We start from the raw sequence: 27,254 nt of genomic DNA, 5'->3' as shown, positions 1-27,254 counted from the left end.
ATGTCGGGTATTGGTTCTGAAATCTCGAGTCATGAAGTTAGTGTAAACGCCTCGAGTGATTTGTCAGGTGGATGTGCACCTGAGCTGGTAAGGGATTTGGATGCAACGTAAGAATCTTAGATGGACCATCATTATGCTCATGGGAGCAGTGGGTTGGTGATGACTTGTCAGGAAATCAAGTGTTAATTTAAGGTTTTGGGCACAACTTCCGGAGTTTGGGTTGGACGAAATTCATGATCGGGATGTTTTCAGTATTCGTTTTGCTTAGATTAGTGATGTTCGTTGTCAGGGAACTAGGGGTAGATGCGACGAATGGATGATCATCAGACTTAGGGTATGGTTAGTGAAGTTTAGACTAATAGGTTCCCAGTTCCATGACACAAGGAATTACATAAGGAATGATTTCCACAACTAAGCCAAGACATATAATTTCGAGGACGAAATTATAATAGGTGGCAGAGAATTGTAATGGTCGTTTTCCGCTTAACTATTTCGAAATAGGGTTATTAAACAATATGAATAGTTATTTTATACAAGATTGACTTTTAAGGTGAAATAAGTGGTGATAGTAAGTAAATGACATTTATAGATGGAAAGAGATGAATTAAAGTTATTAAAATAAGGTTTATTAAATTAAAAGAATGAATAAGAAAATTATTAAGGATAATAATTAATAATTATAGTAACAATAATAAGTCGAGGGGCTATAGTGCAATTTCAAAAACAACATTTTGATAAGAGGAATCAATTTGGGGTAAGTTTTGTCCACATGTCAAACGTTAGGTATCAAGGCGGTCAAATTCAAAAACTTGGACATGTTTGTCCCTTACATCAGACACAGGTTGTGTTAGTGCCCTCCTTCTGTCTCCTTTAGAAGTATGCATAAGCTCCTTTACAAAAGACTAGCCCTAGCTAAAGAATTAGGAAGGTGTGTGTTGTTATACGATGAGAGAGAGAGAGAGAGAGAGAGAGAGAGAGAAAGAGAGAGAGAGAGAGAGAGAGAGAGGTCTCTGATGAGATCTCAAAAGGTTTTTCGAAGAGAAGCAAATGAAAGTTTGAGATTGAGAAGGTGAGAGACTCTATGAGAATTGATTTATGTTACTTATTTTGATCTGAATCAAGGAAGTTATATGTATTTTTTGTCATTAATAAAGTTATCACTTGTTTTCAAGAGCACCTGTTGAGATAGTGAGTTAGAGTTGTAGAGTTTATGGAAGAAATGTAGACGATAAGAACTTATCATAGTGTGGGTTCATGTGAGTTCAACGTAGGTAGGAGTGTTGTTGGAACATGACTCTCCGACAATATCTTAATTACCTTTTCGGACTATCAACAATGATCATAAAGGAGCAACTGAGTGCTAAGGCTAAGTAGTCGTTGAATGTAGGAGCAGATCGTGGATGGGTATAAGAGTTTGGATGGCAGCGAGCCCCACTGTAAAGCAAGCTCGACATCATAACCTGTTTCCGGCATGATGTTCATAACTCTCTGGTAGCCAACGTTACTCTGCCGTTTCTCGGTAACTGGAAGGAGAATGAGAGTGAACAAAGTTAAGGTCCCATTTGGTTTTGTTTAGAACATTTTGAGATGGATAGGAAACAAGTAAGAGAAGTAAAGGTCTTGAGGAGCTAAAGCCATTGCCGAAGATGGAGGGTATGTCGGAATCGAAATCATCGCCAACTTAAGGTTCTGATAGATAAAGTCATTGTCGCCATACTGGAGAGAAGGTATGTTCCTAATTTTGACTTTGACTTATCATTTTGCAACAGGTAGGTTTATTGTAGATGGACCAAAGGTCTAGCCCATCGGTATCTAGTGTTGTCCTCCCTCCTTGAGGTGGAGGGTTCAAGTCCCATCGTGGACATATGTGGATTTATGGTGTAGTTTAGGAGTAGATTAGATTTGCCATTTAAAAAAAGGTTTACTTTAGATGGGCTGGACAATGGACTACTAAGTAATTGGGCTTAATGATTTTGGGTTAAAATGAATGTTAAATATGGGGAGAAAAATTGTATCTATGGGTTAATTAAATCTATGCATATGATATTAGGCCTTCAATAAAATGGAAAACAATTATGAAAGTATGTTTTGATTTAATTATTTATAAGAGGAATTTATGGATTAATTATGTTGTGTGGATTTAGATTATAAGAATGCGATAATTATGGAGAAATATTGGATAGCGACATTTAAATATTACTTATTTAAAGGAGTTGGTTAAATATAAGTAATGTACTTTATCTAAGGGCAACGTTTGAGTATCATATAAGTATTTTTAGTTAATACTTGAAATGTGAGCTAAGTAGAAATTATTGTTGAGATATAGGTGTTCAGAGAGTTGGACAAATCATCCTAGCCCTTTCAGCAGTTCCATTATGTTATGCTTGTAACACCCATAAAAAAATCATGCCAAATTTACACTTTTAAAAACATTTCATATCTATTAACCACCACAAAAATTGTTTTCAAAATGTATTATATCAGAGTATCCCAGAAACAAAGTCATAAAAAGTGAGGAGCTGTACGATCACACCTTTGCCTTACCACGATCCCCTGATGTACCGGAAACAATAAACTGAAACTGTATGCCCGAAAGCTTAGTGAGTTACCTTAAAATACCAACACCATACAACTATAACCGTATCATATAACAAATACAAAACAACATGTATAATGAGCCTTCAACATGACTAGACCGCCTCGTAGGGCCTAATACCTATTTGGACCGTTCCCGAGCCTTTTGCATGACTGGACCACCTCGCAGGGCCTACAACCTATCTAGACCGCTACGGGGTATGTTGGCCTACAACACAAAGCAGGACTGCCTCAACCCAACCCCCAATCAGACAAACATGTACACATAAATATCATGCACTAGCTCATGTCATATAACAGTCAAACCGATCTAACTAATCACTAATCATAGCAACATCCCAATAACTGGGATACAGACCTAACCGGTCATTAACATAGCATCATCCTATAACCAGGACACTGACCTAAATAGGTCACTAAGTATAAGCATACCACCATCCTAACTACTAGGGTGTAATGAATAAACATATCATGCCATAATCCAAATACAAATATATAAAGGACCGACCTTGGTGCCTTAGACCCTGTTAATATAGTGATGATAACTCACCTCGCACTGCTGAAGTCCGCGGTTCTAACTCTGGCTGCTGGTTGATAGATTCCCGAGCTGTCAACATCAAACAACACCCAATTAATAATTGGGTTTCATGCCCAAGGTCCAACTCACACTCCAAAGGCCCAATAGTCAGCCAATGGACTAAAGCCCAACATATGGCCCAATTTTCCAAATTGGGCCCAGACCTCTATATGGTCTTTCCTTAAGGCCCATCCAATTAAAATAGACCAAACTCTTAGTATTCCCATGGTCCGATATCACATAATCATAAAGATCCAATTATGGCCCATCAATGACCCAATTTTTCAAATTGGGCCCAAGACTCTCACATGGGCCTTATCCTAAAACCATCAACATATTCTAGTCCATATGATCATTCTTGGATGGCCCATTAATAATCCAATTACCAAATCCCAATGGAAAGGCCCAACACAAAGCCCAAGTGAAATTAGGGTTTCTCATAAAATGACAATTAGGGTTAAGTGCTCCTACTTAACCCATTAAAGACTTAATCCATTAAGTCCCATATTGCTTTAGATTAATTTGCCAATGATTATTAATTAATATTTTAAGTTTATTAATTAGTTTCAATGCAAGTCTCGATCATTCCCTAAAATTAGGGTTTCCAAGATGTTAGGGTTTTCCAAACCCTAATTAGGTTTCTAGCCCAATACTAGCCCAATAGCCAATTGGTTGGGATTTTAGGTCACTTTGGGCCTCACTAGGCCCATTAGGGTTTCATTGGGCCCACAAGGGTTTCGCCAGGCCCATCCTGTTCAAACACCCCAAACGAATCAATACGCAAGTGTGACATCCCCAAAATCTCGGCCAGAAAAGACTGATTTCATTTATGCTTATTAAACATTTTCAGAGTAAATCCTTTTAATTTTAAAAGAGATGCGGAATTTGTTCCCAAAAGCAAAACATGATAAAATAGATATTTATCAAAACATTTCATATAGAAATATGATTTCATTTCATAATCAAAAGTCGGGATGTCATGTTCCGATACAGATCATAAAGCATAAACGATAACATTACAACTCATTCAACAAATATATACATATACAGACTTGTAAACAAAACAACTTGATGATTCGTCCATCTTAAGCTCTTGCGCCACTTCCTGTAATACAAATAAACTGAGTGGGTCAGGCTTGGGAGCCTGGTGAGCATATAGGGTTTTCAACCCACAATAAATAATTATATTTAATTTCACCAATCCACAATAAAACCCGATTACCCATTCCCGTTATCCTCACTTTACGTCCCTAAAATAACTTCTATTATAAGGAACCTAATTCAGGATTTTCATCGGGACGAACACTACTACAGAGGGGCTTCCTCAACAATAAGTATCCTAAAGGCAACCATGTGGGGGATAGAGTACACCGGTGAACACGTCGTTCACAACACCTACAGGTAATGAGCCTGCTAGTGTTCCACAGGACAGTCTAGAATAGTCCGTGGTCGTCATCCATTGTAAGTCCCTAATCTGCCCGTGTATCAGTCAAATCCGTTTGATGGTGCGGAATCCCAATCAAACGGATGATGTAAGATAAAAATAGAAGAGAAGAAGAAGAAGAATATGATGAATCTATGTATGAATTGATTAAAATTATAATCCGGATACAAAAGATTCACACACACGATTTCTCTCTCTGATTCTCTCTGGCCGTAAACTACTTCTAGTTCATCAATCCATCAATCTCTACTCCTCACCCTAACACCTCTATTTATACATGTTGGATATGGGCCGGAAACATATGGGCCGTAAATGAGTTTACGGCCGTAAGGTGTTTACGGCCGTAAACTTAGCCGTAAACATGGCCATAAATTAATAAAATATTACATAAAAATAATTTCCTAGAAAAGTAAAGTATAAACCATATTTTTGACCCAACAATCTCCCCCTTGGTTTATAGCTTTCTTTTCTTAATGACCCAACAAGCTCCGCCTAAAAAGTAGCTGGCTCTTCTTGTGAATCTTTAATGAGAAATTGGCTTCAGCGTTTATCTTTAATTTCTTCACAGCATCAGGATGAACATATGAATCTTCAATGAATGACTTCATCTTGTGCAGTTGGGCATTTATTCGGAATTTGGCATTGATCACACATTGGGTGAGGAGGCTTGACGTACTGATTCTTGAAAGATGGCGCTTTCAGCTTGAGAATCTTCAGAGAGAACATCAGAGAGAACAAATCTTCTGGATCACTTCAGCAGGTACAAAGATAGCAACAGACTGATTGAGGAGGCTTCAATGCAATCCGTCACATATTCTTCAATTGCAGCTTCACCTTGCTTCTGGGGTTGAAAGATTGAATTTGAAAGAATGATCTTCATTTCTTGCTCCTTCGAATGAGAATTCTTCGATGCTCACGGACGAAGCTTTTGCTCAGAAATCTTCAACACAAACTCCATGAGTCTTATCTATACCTGAAATCACTTTTCAAGACAAAACAAAACTAAAAGAAAACTTAGCACACAAATTAAAATATAAACAAAAATATTTTTGATTTTTGATTTTTCTGAACAAGAAATAAAACAGAAATAACACTATTTTTATATTTTTAGTTTTTTTTGATTTTTTTTGATTTTTGAATTTTTCTGATTTTTTTTAAATTTTTTTAATTTTCATTATTTTTAATTTTTAATTCTCCCCTAATATTTAAATTAGAAGAAACTATGACAAATTTAACAAAAATAAAAATGATATCTAACTTTAAGAGTGATTTGGGATCAAAGTTTTTAGACAGCCTTTATCCACTTGTCGGTACCTTCCATATTCACATCTTTGTCTGGTCGATCGTCGGTATTGTTGTCCACTTAAACACGAAAAATTATGACAAGTTTAGGACATAGTATTTGTTACAAGACAAGGTGAACTTAAGTTCCTAAAAATTATATCTGATCCTAATTTCTTAGATACTATATCTTAAGGTCCATTCATCTGACGACGACCAGGGATATTGTTGTCCACCTAAATTGAGCAGCGAGATCTATAGACAATTTGTATGTGTTCAATTTTTAAGTGTACTGGAACGTGTTTCCCGCTTCCTGATATGCCCCAGCCATCAAGAACTTCCAGAGTACTCCTTACACCGGGTGAGCAGACAACCATTCAGAGAGAGAAGAGATACAAAATTCTATTGCTAACTACTTCAGAGGGGTTGAGAAGAAGAAGGTTGCATATGCTGTGTACCAGGTCGGATTAGAAGTCGCGCAAAGGAGACAGCATATGGCTAACAGATGAGAAGTATTTCACACATATATTTCACACACATATATATATCCTACAGAGAAATAGAGTTGCATATATTGTGTACCAGGTCGGATTATAAGTCACACAAAGGAGACAACATATGACTAACAGACGGAAAGAAAGAAAACGATTTTCTATAGAACTAATTTATCGGAATTTACCAGTCACCCCATCCAACCGGAATTAAGGACAGAATCCGCACATCGAGGAAAAGTTAAGCCACGGTTCCAAGTACGGGTTCAATTAATGTGACGAGTAGATTCCCATATATATCTCCCTGCTCAACCTATCCGAGCGTCGTATTGTCAGGCTGAACGTATCTAACTAGGTCAAGATTTTTCAAGTCTATAAATTTCCTAAGTTCAACTCTCCCTAGTCAAGTCCATTTAAAATTTTTCATGCCTACCGACGCATCAAGTCAGAGCATAGACCCTTCAACTTCGGGTACGTTACGCAGACTCAGGTTGCCTGTTATCACTAGATAATATCACTTCCCAAAATAACTCCCTCAATCACATATCATTACAGACCTATTTTTTTTATTTTCTGCTTTTCTGATGTTTTTGGATTTTTTTTTTTTAAAATTTTCTAATTTTTGTTTTGTTTTTATTTCTCCCCCCTAAATTTGTGCATAGGAGAGAAACAAAAGTTAATGCGCAAATTTAAACTATCCTAAAACAAAAATTAGTCTTTAAAGTGAATCAGGTTAAGAAAAACTTAGGAGTATAGAGAAGAAAACGCAAACCGTAATTCACCGATTGAATCTGCATCCAGAAGGTCTGAGAACAGCACACGTAATCTCAGAATAGATCCGAAAATTCTTCATATCATTAAGCACAAACCCCATGTGATCCCTTCTTTTCTTCCTTTCCCGCAAAAGGACACATGCTCTCAAACAATGTTCTGAGTGTTGTACAGTTGAGAGATGTCCCCAATCATATGCCAGGAGCAGCCACTACCAACAAACCGAAGTCTGATGATATGCCTCCATAGCTGCTCCGACACAGAGCGGGATCAGTTGGTCTTCGGAACCCAGTCCATTTTGAAACTGGGTCGACCTTTGTCATCCTTGCACGATACTCTCTCCCATGACATGTCCTGCTTATCACAAACAGAAGATGTAGAAACGTTAGAAGCATTAGGAGATTTGGGAGTTTGAGCCTTCGGAACCCATTTATAGTTGGGTTTAACCCATTTCTTTTTTGATCCGATGGGTGCCTCGGCACTTGATTTGGAACTTGAAGCCGGCTGCCGAGATGACTTTGACCTAACCGGTCTTGGCTTCACAATAGTATCTCTTGAACTGGGCTTGTTGGCTGACATTTCCTTCTTGCCCTTGGGATTCGGATTCTTGGCCTTGGGAGTTGAATTCTTGGCCTTCTGTGCGTTCCAGTCGTCAATATCTGAACATGACCTTGAGGGGTATCTTTTGGAGTGTCTCCCTCTTGACGCGTTCTGCCAGCCTTGTGCGTAGTAGGGAACATACGCGCGATTAGGACAATTTATGGCAATGTGTCCAGGTGTTCCATGGTGAAAGCATGTCCTTTTCTTCACTGTGGAGTTGTCTCTTCCTGCCCCTGGTGGCATATCCTTGCCTTGTCTCTTGCTTTTCCCATATGTACACTTACAACAGGCACTTTGTTGCGCTGGAATTGGAGGCCTATATTTCTCAACGGCAGGTTGAGCAGAAGCAGCAGATTTAGAGTTCAAGGGGTCGTTGGTTTGTTCAGAAGAACTCTCCTTGTTCTCATCCTCTGCTACTTTACCTGCACATGTAACAGAAACATCAATATTTTCAACATTAATAACCCCTCCTGACACAAATCCAGCTGGTTTCCCGTATTTAAGATGTGCCTCCCTGTCAATTTCTTCTTGTTTCATAGGGATGGATGTGTAGTTATGATTGTAAGGAGGAGGTACACTATCATACCCTAGACCCTTGCTTTGATTTTCTTTGAATTTTAACTGGGTCTCATATAAGGACTCGACTGTCTGACTTGACGCAGTATAATTTTTGAAACTGACATCAGTTTTTCCACACTTAGTTTTTAAAGCGTCAAGTTCTTCTGTTACAGCAGCAAGTTGAATCTTAACATAATCATAATTTTCACACTTGTTGCTGTACTCTTCCTGAAGTTTTCTAAAGTCCTTGGTTTTTGCTTCTAACTCGGCCTTCAGGGGTTTTTGTCCTTTCCTGAGTTGATATCCTTTATATCTCAGGTCTTCAACTTCTCTTTTGAGTATATCAATTTGTTCTCGAAGAAATTTAATCGTGGCTTCACAAGCTGGAGAACATGTAACTTTAGTGACCGGAATACTTTCAGAACGCATTGTTTCTCTACACTTCAAAACATCAAGTTCTTGAATTACATCAGCAAGACTAAGATGATTGAGATCTTTTGTCTTCTTGATGATAGCCACGTTCATATCCCACGATTTCGGAAGTGAATTTAGCAACTTTTTGTTTATCTCGGACTTAGTCAAGAAGATCCCGGCTATATTCATCTCAGTAGTAAGTGTAGTAAATCGCTGCAACTGAGCTTCCAGGGTTTCTCCAGGGATAAAATCGAAAAAGTTGAAATTTTGTCTTAACGTCTCCGGACGACTCTCTTTCATGTTTTCAAATTCCCTCGTATACCTTAAAATCAATTAATTAAAAAACAACTAGAAGCAAACGTCAAATTTAAAATGCCCCTTTTTTATTTTTTTTATTATTATTTTTTTATTTTTAAAAACAACCTTAAAAGTAAAAATTTAAAAAAAAAATTAAACTTGAAAAGTCAAACTTAAAAATCAAACCAAAAGGTTAAATTTGAAATTTTAAAAATTAAACGAAAAAGTCAAAGTTTAAAAATCAAAATTTGAAATAAAAAGTCAAAATTAAAAATAAAAAATAAAAAAATAAAAATAAAAACAATTATTATTATTTAACTAATTTATTTATTATTTTATTTTAATTTTTTTAATTTGGATGAAAAATGAATTTAAAAAATAAAAGAAATTTAGTTTTTGGGCAGAAAGTGTCAGATTGGCGAAACTTGAAAGCGACAGGTAGTGTTTAAGTTCAAATTTTCGAAGGAAAGAAACAAGAGGCTTCATAGTTCAACTGGTAAGCCGCGTGTTTGATGACCCAAGGGACCCGGGTTCGAATCCCGGCACCCCAATTCAGTTTCGATTTTTAAGGCGCTGATGCAAGCTGACTTCACCGAGCCGAGAGCGTTCGATCCGCTAGCCGCCGAGTCGCAAGCCACTGTAGAGCCGAGTTCTCCGGAAACCCTAGCCGTAAACGCAAATGCCGCCGCCGGCCGTAAACTCCGGCCGTGAACTGTTTCCGGCCGTAAGCTCCGGCCGTAAACAGTATAAGATTACGTGAAAATTCGACTTTGAAGCTCCAACACTCAATCAAAAACCTTTTTTTATGAAAAACACAAAGAACAAACCCTCCTTATTTTTGCGAGATCTATCCAAAAACGCAAAAATATTTCGAAAATAAGATCAAATAATGCTCCAAATAGAGTTTACGGCCCAAGAACTCGGTGTTTACGACCGTAAGCTTGGACCGTAAACACAGAATATTCGAAATTTTGATGAAACAATAAACCTTTTGACTGATACAACCTGACTCTCATACCAATTGTAAGTCCCTAATCTACCCGTGTATCAGTCAAATCCGTTTGATGGTGCGGAATCCCAATCAAACGGATGATGTAAGATAAAAATAGAAGAGAAGAAGAAGAAGAATATGATGAATGTATGTATGAATTGATTAGAATTATAATTCGGATACAAAAGATTCACACACACGATTTTTCTCTCTGATTCTCTTTGGCCGTAAACTACTTCTAGTTCATCAATCCATCAATCTCTACACGTCACCCTAACACCTCTATTTATACATGTTGGATATGGGCCGGAAACATATGGGCCGTAAATGAGTTTACGGCCGTAAGGTGTTTACGGCCGTAAACTCAGCCGTAAACATGGCTATAAATTAATAAAATATTACATAAAAATAATTGCCTAGAAAAGTAAAGTATAAACCATATTTTTGACCCAACAATACTCTGCTGAATGACTAGAATAACACCTATAACACCGAGGCCTCTCATCTGTTTATTTCACACCAATTATCTACCCATGTTCTACCCAACATATTAGTAGATAAAGATATACATTTTTATACATTGTTTAAAAACCTGTATAGCATGCTTTAATCAATACATATTCCACATAACAGATGAGGCATACACACATAACACGTATTTCATAGAGAATATATCAGATCTATGAGATAGAAGAGAGTGAATATACATTCACACCTATAACCACAAAATATATGCACATAGCACGTATTTTATATAGAATACTTCATAATATTGCGTTGGAATGAAAACGACTACACACTCACTTCCTGTATTCTCAAATACATTCAACGATTACTTGTATAATATCGGGTATTGAAAAGGGACTATACACTCACCTGATCGGAAGACGATCGGGCAGCACTACGGCTTGCAGAAGTAGTGTCTCTCCGTAGATCTGGAAGATCTTCACAAAAACCGGGCTCCTCGCGGGCAGAGCTTTGGCTCTGGAATAACGCTCTTTTGGATCTTCGGGGCTTCGGATTTCGCTTCGGGGCTCGGGAATATTACCGGAGCTTCGGGGTACAAACGGAACGCAAATCGAGGAAAACTAGAGAGAAAAGGATGAAATTTGTAAAGGAAAATCGGCTGCCTTCGCAAGCCTTTTATAGGGGCAGAACCTCGGGGTTACGTAAGGCGTACGAGGGTACGCGGGGCGTACGCCTCAGATCGTAAGCGCTTGCGTCATCGGAGGTACTCGAGTGCTGGCTTCTTCATCCTTCGCTGTACGCGGGGCGTACATCAGTACACGGGGCGTACTTCGGACATGCCGACTGACTCCTCTTCGGATAATATCGGAGGTTTTAATTAAAAATAAATATTTAATATTTAATAAACTTCAAAATTCATATCTCCTTCATACGAACTCCGTTTTCGACGTTCTTTATATCCACGCGTAGGTGAGACTATGCTCTACAACTATCGTTTAGACTCCGTCGGCTAATTTTGACTTTTATTTTTATTAATTATTTATAGGAGGTCAGGACATAAAATTTCGTTATAAATTCATAACTTCTTCGTCTGACGTCCGTTCTCGCCTATCTTTTCATCGTTTCACTACTAACAACGAGATCTTCGATTCTTGTTTAGATTGTTTCGGCTAAAAACCGCTCGATCTCAAATCGAGTATTCGGGCTGCATACTGCACAGTCGAAACTTTAGAAAATCATAACTTCCTCATACAAAGTCAGATTTGGGCGTTCTATATATATTCGGAAACCTCGTTTCAACTACTACAACATTATCCAATGATATTAAGTTTATTTTATACTTAAATTTTGACGCTCATTTTATTCTTAATTCATTAAATTATAATAATTAAGAAAACACACATAAATCACGTAATTTACATAATTCACAAATAATACATTTTATTATTTCAAATTGGGGTTACAAAGGTTAACCTAGACTATTACATTGCTAAAAATGGCATGCCCAGAAACACGGGCGTTACAATTCTCCCCACCTTAGAATGATTCCGTCTCCGGAATCACACACCAGCAAACAAATGCGGATAGCGACTCATCATGTCACTCTCCGTCTCCCAGGTGAGATTCGGCCCATTCGTGTGTTTCCATCGGACAAGCACTAACTCAACCATCTTACGTCGCAATTTCTTAGTCTTTCGGTTAACGATTGCCTCCGGTTCCTCAATCAATCTTTTGTTCTCATCGATCCTCAACTCCGAAAGTGGAATTATGTCGGGAACTTCTCTCGTGAACTTCCTCAAGTAACACACATGAAAAGTGTTATGAATTCCATTCAGTTCTTCTGGTAGTTCGAGCTTGTAAGCTTGGTTACCAATTCTTTGAAGAACTTTAAACGGTCCAATAAACCTTGGACTTAACTTTCCCCTTTTACCAAATCTTATAAGTCCCTTCCACGGCGAGACTTTAAGCAAAACCGAATCTCCAACTTCAAAAGTCATCGGTCTTCGCTTTTTGTCGGCATAGCTCTTTTGACGGTCTTGAGCTGCTAACATTCTTTCCCTAATTATTTTCAACTTTTCAGCAGTTTGATGGACTATCTCCGGCCCCATAAACTGCTTTTCCCCAGCCTCAAGCCAACAAGACGGCGTACGACACTTCTGTCCATACAATGCTTGATAAGGTGCCATCTTTATGCTCGAGTGAAAACTATTATTATAGGAAAATTCTACCAAAAGTAAATGTTCATCCCAATTACCTAGGAATTCCAAGGTACACGCTCTCAACATATCTTCAAGGGTTTGTATCGTCCGTTCGCTCTGACCATCAGTCTGCGGATGGTAAGCTGTACTTAAACACAACTTGGTACCCAATTCCTCTTGTAGACTTTTCCAAAATCGTGAGGTGAAACGACTATCACGATCCGACACAATCGTTAGCGGAACACCGTGAAGCCTCACAATTTCCTTCACATAAGAATTCGCAAGCTTTTCCATAGACCATTTCTCGTTAGCTGCTATGAAATGCACACTCTTAGTGAATCGATCAACGACCACCCAAATCATGTCGTGACCACTTTTTGTTCTGGGTAGTTTAGTGAAAAAATCCATAGCAATGTCTTCCCACTTACCCATAGGCACAGGTAATGGTTCTAAACTCCCGTATGGTTTCTGATGTTGTGCCTTGACTCTTGCACAAGTCACACACTCGACCACATACTTCGCAATGTCGAGCTTCATCGTCGGCCACCAATAATAGGGTTTCAGGTCCCTATACATTTTAGTGCTACCGGGATGAATCGAGTACATGGTTTTGTGAGCTTCTTCCATCAGAAGATCTCTGACTCCTCCTGTATTAGGTATCCAAATCTGATCTTGGAACACCTTCAGTCTGTGACTGTTTACACCGAACACCAACGTTTTGCCCAAACGTTCCTCCTTCCGGTCATTCTTCTTAGAAGCTTCGCTTTGAGCTTTCTTTATACTTTCCAAAATAGTCGAGACAACTTCAATTCTCAATGCTCTTGGCCTTCTCCTTTCAAGATTGACTTTTCGACTGAGAGCATCAGCAACAACATTGGCTTTACCGGGGGTGGTAAAGTATCTCACAGTCGTAGTCTTTAAGTAATTCTAGCCAGCGTCGTTGTGTCATATTCAACTCTTTCTGACCAAAGAGATATTGGAGACTCTTATGATCAGTGAAAAGTTTGCACTTTGTGCCATAGAGGTAATGCCTCCATATTTTCAGTGCGAAAACTACCGCTGCCAATTCCAAATCATGAGTCGGGTAGTTCTTTTCGTGCTCTTTCAGCTTTCGAGACGCATATGCGATCACCTTATCCCTTTGGGTCAAAACGCAACCCAATCCAACCCCAGGCGCATCACTATAAACAGCGAAGTCTTCAACCCCATCGGGTAGAGAAAGTATCGGTGCCTCGCATAGTTTCTTCTTTAGCCTCTCGAATGCTTCTTTATGCTTATCACTCCAAGCATAAGTAGCTCCTTTGTGGGTCAAAGCTGTTAATGGACTAGCGATCGAAGAAAAGCCTTGGATAAACCTTCGGTAATATCCGGCTAATCCCAAAAAGCTTCGAATCTTCGTGGGACTTTTCGGTTGTTCCCACTTCATCACGGCTTCGATCTTTGCTGGATCAACCATTATCCCTTCTTGGTTGACCACGTGACCCAAGAATTGGACTTCACAAATCCAAAAATCACATTTGGAGAACTTCGCATACAACTTCTCCTTCTTCAAGACTTCCAACACTTCTCGCAAGTGTCTGCCATGCTCTTCTTGGCTTTTTTGAATAAATCAGAATGTCATCTATGAACACTATCACAAATTTATCAAGGAACGGATTACAAACCCTGTTCATTAAATCCATGAATGCTGCTGGAGCATTGGTTAGTCCAAACGACATAACCAAGAACTCATAGTGTCCATATCGCGTTCTGAATGCGGTCTTCTCTATATCCTGCTCCCTTACTTTCAGCTGATGATATCCTGATCTTAGGTCGATCTTTGAAAAATAACTTGAACCTTGTAGTTGATCGAATAGGTCATCAATTCTTGGCAACGAATATCTATTCTTTATTGTTGCCTTACTCAGCTCTTGGTAATCAATGCACATCCTCATGCTTCCATCTTTCTTCTTTACGAATAACACCGTAGCTCCCCAGGGTGATGAACTAGGTCTTATGAAACCTTTTTCCAATAACTCTTGAAGTTGCATCATTAGCTCCTTCATCCTCGTCGGTGCTAATTGATAAGGTGCTTTTGCAATTGGCGTTGTTCCGAGCAACAAGTCGATACGAAATTCTACTTGCCGATCGGGTGGTAATCCAGGAAGATCTTCGGGAAATACTTCCGGATAATCACACACAACACGAATATTTTGCATCACCTTCTTTTCCTTCTTAGCATCGATCACGAATGCTAAGTATGATGTACACCCCTTGGTCAAACATTTTCTAGCTTTCATTAGAGAAATGATTCCAGAATTTACTCTGCGTTTATCTCCGTACACCATAAACGATTCCTTTCCAGACGGGTTCACTTTCACTATTTTCTTCTTCAATAAAATTTCGGCATCATTGGCGCTAAGCCAATCCATTCCCAAAACGATGTCGAAACCATTAAGTTCAATAGGCAATAATTCCTCGTGGAACTTATTCCCATTCAGATCAATTAAGATGTTTTTCATACGATGGCTAACAGGTACAAACTTGCCACTAGCAACTTCGACTAATAAGGCATTATCTAGTCTATCAACAGGCAAAGCTAGTTTTCTACCAAATTCATGCGATATAAAGGAGTAGTTGGCTCCAGAATCAAATAAAATTTGGGCAGACAATTTGTTAACGAGAATGGTACCTGAAGCGACATCAGCTTCATCTTTAGCAGCTTCCAGTGTCATCTGGAATGCTCTCGCCTTTGGCTTTGATGGAATGTTGGGTCTTGCTGCTTCTTTCTTTTTCGGACAATCCCTTGAGATGTGCCCCTCCTCACCACAACCATAACAAACATTCTTGGTGAAGGTGCAGTCGTTGGCATAATGCCCTGGCTTTCCACATTTGAAGCATGTGGTTTCCCCACCACACTTCCCATGATGCTTCTTCTTGCACTTGTCGCACCATTTCGCCTCTACCTTCCCTCCACTTCCTCTCGAACTAGACTTCGAGAATTTACTTTTCTTGCTGGACCCTAAAAATCCATCGATTTTCCTCTTCTCACCAATCTCTGACCTTTCCAGACCTTTTTCCCTGATCTGGGTCTCAACATTTCTAGCAGCCCAGATGGCGGCTTTCAATGTGGTTGCTTGCTTAACCATTGGACCATAGTCCGCTGGTAGTCCAAGGGCAAACTTGTTGACCTTAGAGAGTTCTGTAGGCACCAAATATGGGATAAACTTCATCTTTTCTATGAAACTTGCAGCGCATTCAGTAGCGCTCAATTTCCCTTTCTTCAAATTCTGAAACTCATTACTGATTTCCAGAAGGTCCTGCTCGGAGCAGTATTGCAGTTTTAGTTTTTCCACAAAGTCTTCCCAAGACATTTTGCTTGCTTCTCCCTTGGGCATAGAGTCAACTAATAGCTTCCATCAACTCAACACGCCAGATTTTAGCAGAGGGATCGCAAGAGCGGTCTTCTGCCTGTTGCTGCATTCACAACTTTCAAACATAGTCTCCATTTCGGAGACCCAGTCCATAACTTGCACCGGCGTTGGGCTTCCGGATAGACATGGTGGTTTGGATGCCATGAAATCCTTATACTTGCACCCACGACCATCGTTTCCTCCATACTAGTTATTGCATCTAACCACTGGTTGTTCGTATTGACCAATGATCCCACTAAAGTTTTCTCCTTCAGACTGCCCTCCATTCTCCTCGGGCTCTTCCGCTTGAATTGATGGTTCTTCACGATTCTGCCTAAGCAGGCGTCTTGTTTCTTCCAACTGACGATCCAACATCGTTTGAATCATCATTTGTACACCAGCCATTGTTATCGGCTCAGGTGCAATAGCTACAACAGTTACTTGTTGATTTACAGGTGGTTGATTCCTGTTTTCATCAGCATTTCCAAATCCGCTTCTTGTTCTCACCATTTTTGATCTACACACCGAATAATTTCACCTTATTACTCCAAACGATTACATGCTAGTTCTAATATCGTATACATACGCTTAGAATCCTAAACACATAAACCTTCAGATCCGGTTGGCAACAAACCGTAGATCCGAACAAACAATATCATATATGGCAACATATAACATTTAGCACATAAAAGCATTTTAGGCAATTTTCCTAAAATAAACTAGTGCTCGTGTCTAAAATTTATCAGACACACATCTCACAATCTCCACTTAGCATACTAAGTTTAAGTCTAGAAATCCTACAAATTCCTAGTTCGCTTAAACTAATGCTCTGATACCAACTGTGACATCCCCAAAATCTCGGCCAGAAAAGACCGATTTAATTTATGCTTTTTAAAATCCTTTTAATTTTAAAAGAGATGCGGAATTTGTTCCCAAAAGCAAAACATGATAAAATAGATATTTATCAAAACATTTCATATAGAAATATGATTTCATTTCATAATCAAAAGTCGGGATGTCATGTTCCGATACAGATCATAAAGCATAAACGATAACATTACAAGTCATTCAACAAATATATACATATACAGACTTGTAAACAAAACAACTTGATGATTCGTCCATCTTAAGCTCTTGCGCCACTTCCTGTAATACAAATAAACTGAGTGGATCAGGCTTGGGAGCCTGGTGAGCATTAGGGTTTTCAACCCACAATAAATAATTATATTTAATTTCACCAATCCACAATAAAACCCGATTACCCATTCCCGTTATCCTCACTTTACGTCCCTAAAATAACTTCTATTATAAGGAACCTAATTCAGGATTTTCATCAGGACGAACACTACTGTAGAGGGGCTTCCTCAACAATAAGTATCCTAAAGGCAACCATGTGGGGGATAGAGTACACCGGTGAACACGTCGTTCACAACACCTACAGGTAATGAGCCTGCTAGTGTTCCACAGGACAGTCTAGAATAGTCCGTGGTCGTCATCCATACTCTGCTGAATGACTAGAATAACACCAATAACACCGAGGCCTCTCATCTGTTTATTTCACACCAATTATCTACCCATGTTCTACCCAACATATTAGTAGATAAAAATATACATTGTTTAAAAACCTGTATAGCATGCTTTAATCAATACATATTCCACATAACAGATGAGGCATACACACATAACACGTATTTCATAGAGAATATATCAGATCTATGAGATAGAAGAGAGTGAATATACATTCACACCTATAACCACAAAATATATACACATAGCACGTATTTTATATAGAATACTTCATAATATTGCGTTGGAATGAAAACGACTACACACTCACTTCCTGTATTCTCAAATACATTCAACGATTACTTGTATAATATCGGGTATTGAAAAGGGACTATACACTCACCTGATCGGAAGACGATCGGGCAGCACTATGGCTTGCAGAAGTAGTGTCTCTCCGTAGATCTGGAAGATCTTCACAAAAACCGGGCTCCTCGCGGGCAGAGCTTCGGCTCGGGAATAACGCTCTTCGGGATCTTCGGGGATTCGGATCTCGCTTCGGGGCTCGGGAATATTACCGGGGCTTCGGGGTACAAACGGCACGCAAATCGAGGAAAACTAGAGAGAAAAGGATGAAATTTGTAAAGGAAAATCGGCTGCCTCCGGAAGCCTTTTATAGGGGCAGAACCTCGGGGTTACGCGGGGCGTACGAGGGTACGCGGGGCGTACGCCTCGGATTGTAAGCGCTTGCGTCATCGGAGGTACTCGAGTGCTGGCTTCGTCATCCTTCGCTGTACGCGGGGCGTACTTCGGATAGGCCGGCTGACTCCTCTTCGGATAATATCGGAGGTTTGAATTAAAAATAAATATTAAATATTTAATAAAATTCAAAAATTCATTTCTCCTTCATACAAACTCCGTTTTCGACGTTCTTTATATCCACGCGTAGGTGGGACTACGCTCTACAACTTTCTTTTAGACTCCGTCGGCTAATTTTGAATTTTATTTTTATTAATTATTTATAGGAGGTCAGGACAGAAAATTTCGTTATAAATTCATAACTTTTTCGTCTGATGTCCGTTCTCGCCTATCTTTTCATCGTTTCACTACTAACAACGAGATCTTCGATTCTCGTTTAGATTGTTTCGGCTAAAAACCACTCGATCTCAAATCAAGTATCCGTGTTGCATACTGCACAATCGAAACTTCAGAAAATCATAACTTCCTCATACGAAGTCAGATTTGGGCGTTTTATATATATTCGGAAACCTCGTTTCAACTACTACAACATTATACAATGATATCAAGTTTATTTTATACTTAAATTTTGACGCTCATTTTATTCTTAATTCATTAAATCATAATAATTAAGAAAACACACATAAATCACGTAATTTACATAATTCACAAATAATACATTTTATTATTTCAAATTGGGGTTACAAAGGTTAACCTAGACTATTACATTGCTAAAAATGGCAAGCCCAGAAACACGGGCGTTACAACAAGCTAGGCACACCGCCACCCAACACGACGGTTGGTGGCGGCAGCAACCACCTCATGGTGGTGGTTTAGAGTTTTCTTACTATTCCCATCGATTACAATGTTACAATGCGATATCCATACACCCCCAGACACACACTAAGCTACACACACACTCATAAATAACACACACACACATAGCCACCTTATGGCGGTAGGCGGCTGAACATGGTGGCGGCCACTACCCTATGGTGGTGGCGGTGGTTTTTCTTCGGATCTCTGGCCACGGAACACTTTGGTGACCTTCGCCCATCACAGGCACAACCCATACAATCACACTTTCCCCTTTTTCCCGGAAAAATAAACCCAACACCTACTGAGGTAGGCGGAGAAGGCGGCAGCACAAGAAACGGACAACAACGGCGACAACTTCACGATTCAACGGACTTAATCACCATTCCACGGTAGTTTGTAGCGGCCGAAGGGCATCGGCCTCTAAACAGTAGTAGTGAGGCAGCCATCGGGAGGGAAATGAAGAGGGAAGAGGGTGGTTCGAACCCACCGAGTACAGCAACAAAAGAAGCGAAGAGGCGACGGTTCGCTGACCTCGTCGACAGCTCCGTCATCAACAGCGAAGACACATCAATGACTGGTGGTAAGGACCCGTCTGCAGGAGGATCATCCGTTAGTCCTCCGGTGGTCTTTAGTTCCTTCGTTCATAGAGGATTTCGCCGTTGGTCTTAGTTGATTGGAATAGGTGACATGGTTTGGTGGCGCCGGAGTTAAGAGATAAGAGGGGTGGTGACGGTTGGAGGGAGAGTGGCGGCCGATACATGATATTAGGGTTAGGGTTAGGCTGCATGAGGGTTAGGAAGAATTTATATGAAGGCCAAATAAGGTTACGGGTTCACCCGTGTCCATCTTCAAGAATATATATATATATATATATATATATATATATATATATATATATATATATATATATATATATATATATATATATATATATATATATATCACATTTAGTCCCTCCCCATAAGAAAGCCTTTCCGTTTAAGTCCCAAAACTTACTCCTTTAGTTCCTGCCTTTTAAAATCTTTTCATAATAAGAACAAAAAGTTACCAATCATACCCTGGCTTCTGAAAATCTTTACAATTAAGTTCAAATTTACCAAACAGCCCCTCCCTCTACAAATCCTTTTCAATTTAAATCCAAATGATACCAAATAGGCCCTGACTTCTAAAATCCTTTGCAAAAGAAATCTTGAAATTATACCCTCGGAGATTCAAATATCGTCATTTGGCTTCCTGCAACCAACACACCGCTAATTATTATTTGATTTTGGCTATGTAATAATAATAAAATTTCATCTCGGGGTTCTGGATTTATTATTTAATTATTTTATTTTAAACGTGATGTTACAATGCTGCTCCAGGTGAGTTTTCCTCACTGTACTTGTGGGTCGAAGGCACCAATGCCGAATCACTAGGTTATGTATCCTGGTATATAGGATGCTGTTATGTTAGTTATATGATAGATTAATAGATCTATTTGATTATTTGTATTTACTAGATATGTGTTTATGTTTATTTGTTGTATATGTCGACACACTGTAACACCCGAGTTTCTAGGTATGAGATTTTGTTCATTTATTTTTGGGTTTTGTGGGGGAACTCAGCGAGTTGGCGTCTAGACTTGCCGAGTATGGTCGCGGATTCGGATGCGATTTCACAGCTGGACTCGGCGAGTTCATGAGTGGACTCGGCGAGTCCATGCTGTTTAATGAAACCCTAATTTCCAGGGTTTGAGACCTATATAAAGGCCCTTATGGCCGTCCATTGCGGCTACCACACCCCAGAGAGAGTCCTAGATCGCTTGTGAGGTGAAGAGAGGCCATTGTTGATCTTTTGTTGGTGAAATTTAACGGATAACGTGACCAAGGCAAAAGAAGGCTGAAGGAAGTGCAAATCTAGTGTCTTATGAGATCAAAGGCTTCATATTAAGGTATTCCTTCGGACCTTCTCTAGTTTTGGGTGTTGATTCATAGAGTTAGGGTTTTTAAACCCTTTAGAAGAATAATATGTAGAGTATTTAGTCCCCTCTCGAGTTTGTGCCTTGGATCTGGACTCAAAGGGGTCCAAAGACTATAACCCATGGAGCTTTATGAGTCATTTTGGGGTTATTGGACTTAGGTTGCCATTTTTGGGACTAAATCACCATTTGATGCCATTATGTTGATATATGAGCATCAAGTTTCGAGCTTTACGTGACTTTCGCGCTTGGGAAGGCCAGATCTGTGGATTAGGGGCATAGATCTGACCCCAGGAGGTCAATAGAGATGGTGCATGGCATGAACTCGCCGAGTTGTTCTTGAGACTCGGCGAGTAGGGTCAGGGTTTTACGTGAATAGCTCTATGAGTAAACTTGCGGAGTTGGGGGATAACTCAGTGAGTCAAAAGGGGATTAGAGGATTGGGGTTCAAGGCGATACTCGCCGAGTTGTTCTTGAGACTCGGCGAGTTGAGTCGGGGTGGCCCCGCGATACATGCCAGGTGTGACTCGTCGAGTAAAGAGAAGGACTCGACGTGGAAAGAAAGGGGCTAAGAGGGTCAGTGGACACGTGTGGACTCGCCGAGTCGCCCAAGCGCACTCGACGAGTTGGGTCAAAGTTTGACAGTTGACTTTTGATGACTTTAGGGTTTGGTCAACAGTGAGGCCTTTGAGACAGGAGAGGGGTAAATGGTCTTTTACCCTTCTGAGGATGTTAATAAAGGTTGGAGTATAGTTATATTTATGGGAGTATTTGCTTTATGTGATTAGGCGGAGGCTAGATCACGTTTCTACCGAGACAGAGACTTTTCGAGATATCAGAGATGAGTCTTCTCACTATACTGTACCTGGAAAGGTACCTATGTGTGACCGGAAGGTCTTGTATGCTATGAGTTGCATGTTTTGTTTGCATTATGTATGTGATATGTATGCTATGTATTATATGGGCCAGAAGGCATTATGACGTGGACCGGAAGGTCAGGGAGTCATGGACCGGAAGGTCGATACGAGTAGGACCGAAAGGTCTACCGGGACTGGGATGGAAGTCCCCTGAAATACATAGACCGAAAGGTCGTGTAGAGTATGGCCTAGAAAGGCATATGTGTGTAAGGGTATTTTGGGGAACTCACTAAGCATTTATGCTTACAGTTGTTGTGTTATGTGTTTCAGGTACTAGCGAGGACCGTGGAAAGGCGCCGGCGTGATTCGTACACACTAGAGAGAGGATTTGATTTTTGTGATCTTGGGATACGATATGTTTTGATAACTATTACTAGATATTTGGTAAAGCATTTTATGTGAAAATGGTTGTGACAAAATGGAATTTTTGTTTTGAAATTTACGATGTTACAAGTTGGTATCAGAGCCTTGGTTTGAGAGATTCGGATGCACCTTCGGGCGCATCTGAACTCAAACTGAGGATTTGAGGAAAATTTTGATAATGAAGTAAAATTTTTAAAAAGAGTAAAAAGAGTTTTGAGACAAACAGAGCAGAGCCGTGTGTACGATCACCCAGCGCCCGAACGATGAATTCCCAAAAGTGCCCTTACATTATGTGTTATGAGATATGTTATGTTACATTATGCATGCTAGAGTAGGCTAGGTATACATATTAGGACTAGAGTGGCATGACTTGTGATGCCTTAGCCTAGGAGATTTCTGCTGCTGAGATGCTTTGAGAGCGAGTATATAGCAGTTAGGAGCTCATGAGAGTAGAGTACTCGTAATCCAGGATCCAAGGAGGAGGACTTGGAGTGAATACTGATGCGGTGTGGTCAATATTATTAGGCCCGTACTACTGAAGACACCGGATCAGTGGGCATTCCAAGTAAGAATCTTTTGGACAACGGAGGACGAGTAGGGTGGTGTCATCGAGTATGATTATGCTCGATCGAGTCTCTGATAAAATTTTCTTGTATAGGCACTTGGTTGGGACACGCCACAGACCTGAGGCGAGCGGTGTGAGTGACTAGGAGCTTCGTCAGATGATCCACGATGAGGTGGCTACGACGATCAGGGCCGAGATTACGGAGATGTTTGGGTCTATCAAGACCACACTGTTGGAGACTTTTGATGAGCGGTACGCCGTGGTGACTGAGGTTGCAGCCGCTACAGCTACAGCAGCTGTGGTTGCTGCCATGCCTCAGGGAGGTGACTCGTTGTTGTTTTGGGAGTTCAGCAACCCGAAACCACCCGAGTTTGATGGGACGCAGGATCCGATCGCTACGATGAGATGGATTGATGACATTGAGGGATGCTTTTATACGTGTTCATGTCCGGAGCATCTGAGGGTACGGTTTGCTTTGAACCAGCTTCGCTTGGGAGTGAAGGATTTGTGGAAGTTCGTGACAGTGAACTTCACTCTTGCAGAGATTTCAGCGGTGACCTGGGAGAGGTTCACCACCATGTTCAGAGACGAGTACGTTCCCCCGGTGGAGAGGGAACGACTGGTTCAGGAGTTCTTGACCCTCAAGCAGGGTAATGATTCGGTTGCTGTGGTCACCCGAAAGTTTCATGAGAGGGCGATGTTTTGCCCTGAGCAGGTGTCTTCTGAGCAGACACGGATGAGCCGGTACTTGGGTATTCTGAGGAGGGACATTCGAGAGTTCGTGTCGAACTCAACGTACCATACATTTGCTAAGCTACAGGCAAATGCCCGGAATAGGGAGATTGAGTTGGAGACTCAGGCCAGGGAGGAGGCCAAGTCTCATAGGATGGATCGGCGGCCGACTCAGTCTCAGCCGGTAGCCAAGCGGACCAAGTCTGCTGATTCGAGGACTGGAGGTCAGAAGGGTCGCACTTGCGGGAAGTGCGGCAAGGGTCATGAGGGGGCCTGTCGATCGGGTGCTTTCTACAAATGTGGCAAGGAGGGGAATATCGCCAGGGATTGCCCCAAGGGATTTATGGTTTGCTTCCATTACAACCAGACCGGCCATCGGAAGGCCTAGTGCCCTCAGCTACACCAGGGATCAGCGCAGGGATCTGCGCCGGCTGCTAGGGTTACCGAGGTTCGACCGGTGAAGGTCGAGGCTCCGAAGGCTCGTGGGAGAGCTTTTCAGTTGACTGCGGAGGAAGTTTGCACGGCGCCCGATGTTGTGGCTGGTATGTATTATGTATTTTATCTTTTGTTTATGATGTTGTGCTTATATGATGATATGCGTAGGTACTTTTCTTGTGAGTTCTGTACCTGCTTTGGTATTATTTGACTCGGGTGCGAGTCGGTCATTTGTTTCCTTGGCATTTAGTCAGCACATTAGTATCCTTCGAGAGGCGTTGAATCGACCTCTGCGAGTTTCCATAGCTGATGAGCGAGCAGTGTATGCTTCGGAGGTGATTCGAGGGTGTATCCTTGAGATCTTCGGTGTGGAGTTCCTGATAGATCTGGTCCCGATTGCGATGGGGGATGTGTGTGTTATAGTGGGCATATATTGGTTGAGCCGATTTGGAGCTGTTATAGACTGCGAGCATCAGTTGGTGACAATACAGGACCCTAGTGGGGGAGTGCTTATGGTGTATGGCGAGGGGACCCGGTGTGGGTCAGCGTTTTGTTCGGCTGCCAGGGCGAGACAAAGTTTGCAGCAAGGCTGCAGTGGATTCGTAGCCTATGTGATGGACACACGGGTGGCCGCGGGGAGGCCAAGTTTGATTGATGAGATTCCGATAGTGTGCGAGTTTCCGGATGTTTTTCCCGAGGAACTACCGGGCGTGCCTCCGGAGAGGCAAGTGGAGTTCCGTATCGATTTGGTTCCGGGAGCAGCACCTATCGCCAAGGCGCCTTATCGCCTCGCGTCGCCAGAGATGCAGGAGTTATCCTGGCAGCTTCAGGAGCTGTTGGGGAAGGGGTTTATTCGACCGAGTAGCTCACCTTGGGGGAGCGCCGATCCTTTTTGTCAAGAAGAAGGATGGTTCACACCGGATGTGTATTGATTACCGGGAGTTGAACAAGTTGACGGTCAAGAACCGGTATCCGTTGCCAAGGATCGATGATCTGTTCGATTAGTTACAGGGGGCATCTTGGTTCTCCAAGATAGACTTGAGGTCGGGTTATCATCAGATGAGGGTTCGGGATGAAGATATCCAGAAGACAGCATTCAAAACTCATTATGGGCATTACGAGTTTATGGTGATGCCTTTTGGGCTCACCAATGCACCAGCTGCGTTCATGGATCTCATGAACAGGGTGTGCAGGCCGATGCTGGATCGGTCGGTGATCGTATTCAATGATGATATTTTGGTATATTCAAGGTCCAGAGAACAACATGAGGAGCATTTGAGGGAGATCCTTGGAGTCCTGAGATCGGAGAGGCTATATGCCAAATCCTCCAAGTGTGAGTTCTGGTTACGGGAGGTTCAGTTCTTGGGACACCTCGTCAACCAGAATGGGATATTGGTCGATCCGGCCAAGATTGAGGCAGTCATGAGGTGGGAGGTGCCGAGATCACCCACCGAGATTAGGAGCTTTCTGGGATTGGCCGGCTATTATCGGAGATTTATTAAGGATTTCTCCAAGATCGCTGTGCTACTCACCAAGATGACCCGTAAGGGTGTTGCATTTTCATGGGGTCCAGAGCAGCAGACTTCATTTGAGACACTTCGCCAGAAGTTATGCGAGGCCCCAATATTAGCTCTTCCGGAAGGGATGGAGGATTTTGTGGTATATTGTGATGCATCGTATCCGGATTAGGAGCGGTGCTTATGAAGAGGGGGCATGTGATAGCGTATGCATCGAGGCAGCTTAAGCCTCATGAGTTGAGATATCCCACTCATGATTTGGAACTGGGAGTGGTAGTGTTCGCCCTCAAGATTTGGCGACATTATCTATATGGGGTTCGGTGTACGATATACACGGACCACAAGAGCTTGAAGTATTTGATGGATCAGCTAAACCTGAATATGCGCCAGAGGAGGTGGTTTGACGTGGTCAAGGATTATGATTGTGAGATCGTATACCACCCAGGCAAGGCTAATGTTGTAGCCGATGCTCTGAGCCGAAGGGCGGAGGGCGTCCCATTGTAGGATGTTTGTTTGAGATTGACAGTGATCACCCCGGTGTTGGATGCTATCTGTGGGGCCCAGGTTGAGGCTGTGAGGTCAGAAAGCCAGAAGAGAGAGCGAGTTGTGGGGCTGGTATCGGAATTTGTTACCAATAGCCGGGGGCTTATGACCTTTCAGGGTCGGATATGGGTACCATCCGTGGCGGAACGCGTACCATTTTGTTGGAAGAGGCTCATCGATCAAAATTCTCGATCCATCCCGGGGTTACTAAGATGTATTTGGACCTGAAAAAGGATTATTGGTGGCCCTGTATGAAGAGGGATGTCGCATGGTTTATAGAGAGATGCTTGACCTATCACAGGGTTAAGGCCGAGCACCAGCGTCCACATGGTAAGCTGCAGCCATTAGAGATTCCCGAGTGGAAATGGGAATAGATTACCATGGATTTCATCACCAAATTTCCAAGGACCACGAGAGGTGTCAATGCAATTTGGGTGATTGTGGACAGGTTGACGAAGAGCGCTCACTTTCTTTCTATTAGTGAGAGCTCTTCTGCTGAGAGGCTGGCAGAGTTTTATGTGAGGGAGGTGGTATCGCGGCATGGAGTTCCGATCTCGATTGTTTCAGACCGAGATGTGCAATTTACTTCCAGGTTTTGGAAAAAGTTTCACGAGGAGTTGGGTACGAGGCTGCATTTCAGTACCGCATACCACCCATAGACGGACGGGCAGAGTGAGCGGACGATTGAGACGCTCGAGGATATGCTTCGGGCATGTGTATTGGATTTCGGAGGGAGTTAGGACACGTATTTTCCCTTGGCGGAGTTTTCTTATCACAACAGCCATCATTCGAGCATTAGCATGCCGCCCTTTGAGCTGTTGTATGGGAGGAGGTGTCGAACCCCCATTTGCTGGGGAGAAGTAGGGCAGCGTGTGATGGGCAGCACCGAGATTGTGCTTCAGACGACAGAGCAGATCCAGCAGGTCAGACAGAGGTTGTTGACCGCTCAGAGTTGGCAGAAGAGTTATGCGGACAGATGCCGGTCCGAGCTCGAGTTTCAAGTCGGCGACTTCGTGCTCCTGCAGGTCTCTCCTTGGAAAGGAGTGATCCGATTCAGGAAGAGGGGCAAGTTGGGGCCCCGATATATT

Source organism: Lactuca sativa, chromosome 3, assembly GCF_002870075.4.
Source record: "Lactuca sativa cultivar Salinas chromosome 3, Lsat_Salinas_v11, whole genome shotgun sequence".
NCBI lineage: Eukaryota > Viridiplantae > Streptophyta > Magnoliopsida > Asterales > Asteraceae > Lactuca > Lactuca sativa.
Note: the sequence above shows the minus strand (reverse complement) of the source record.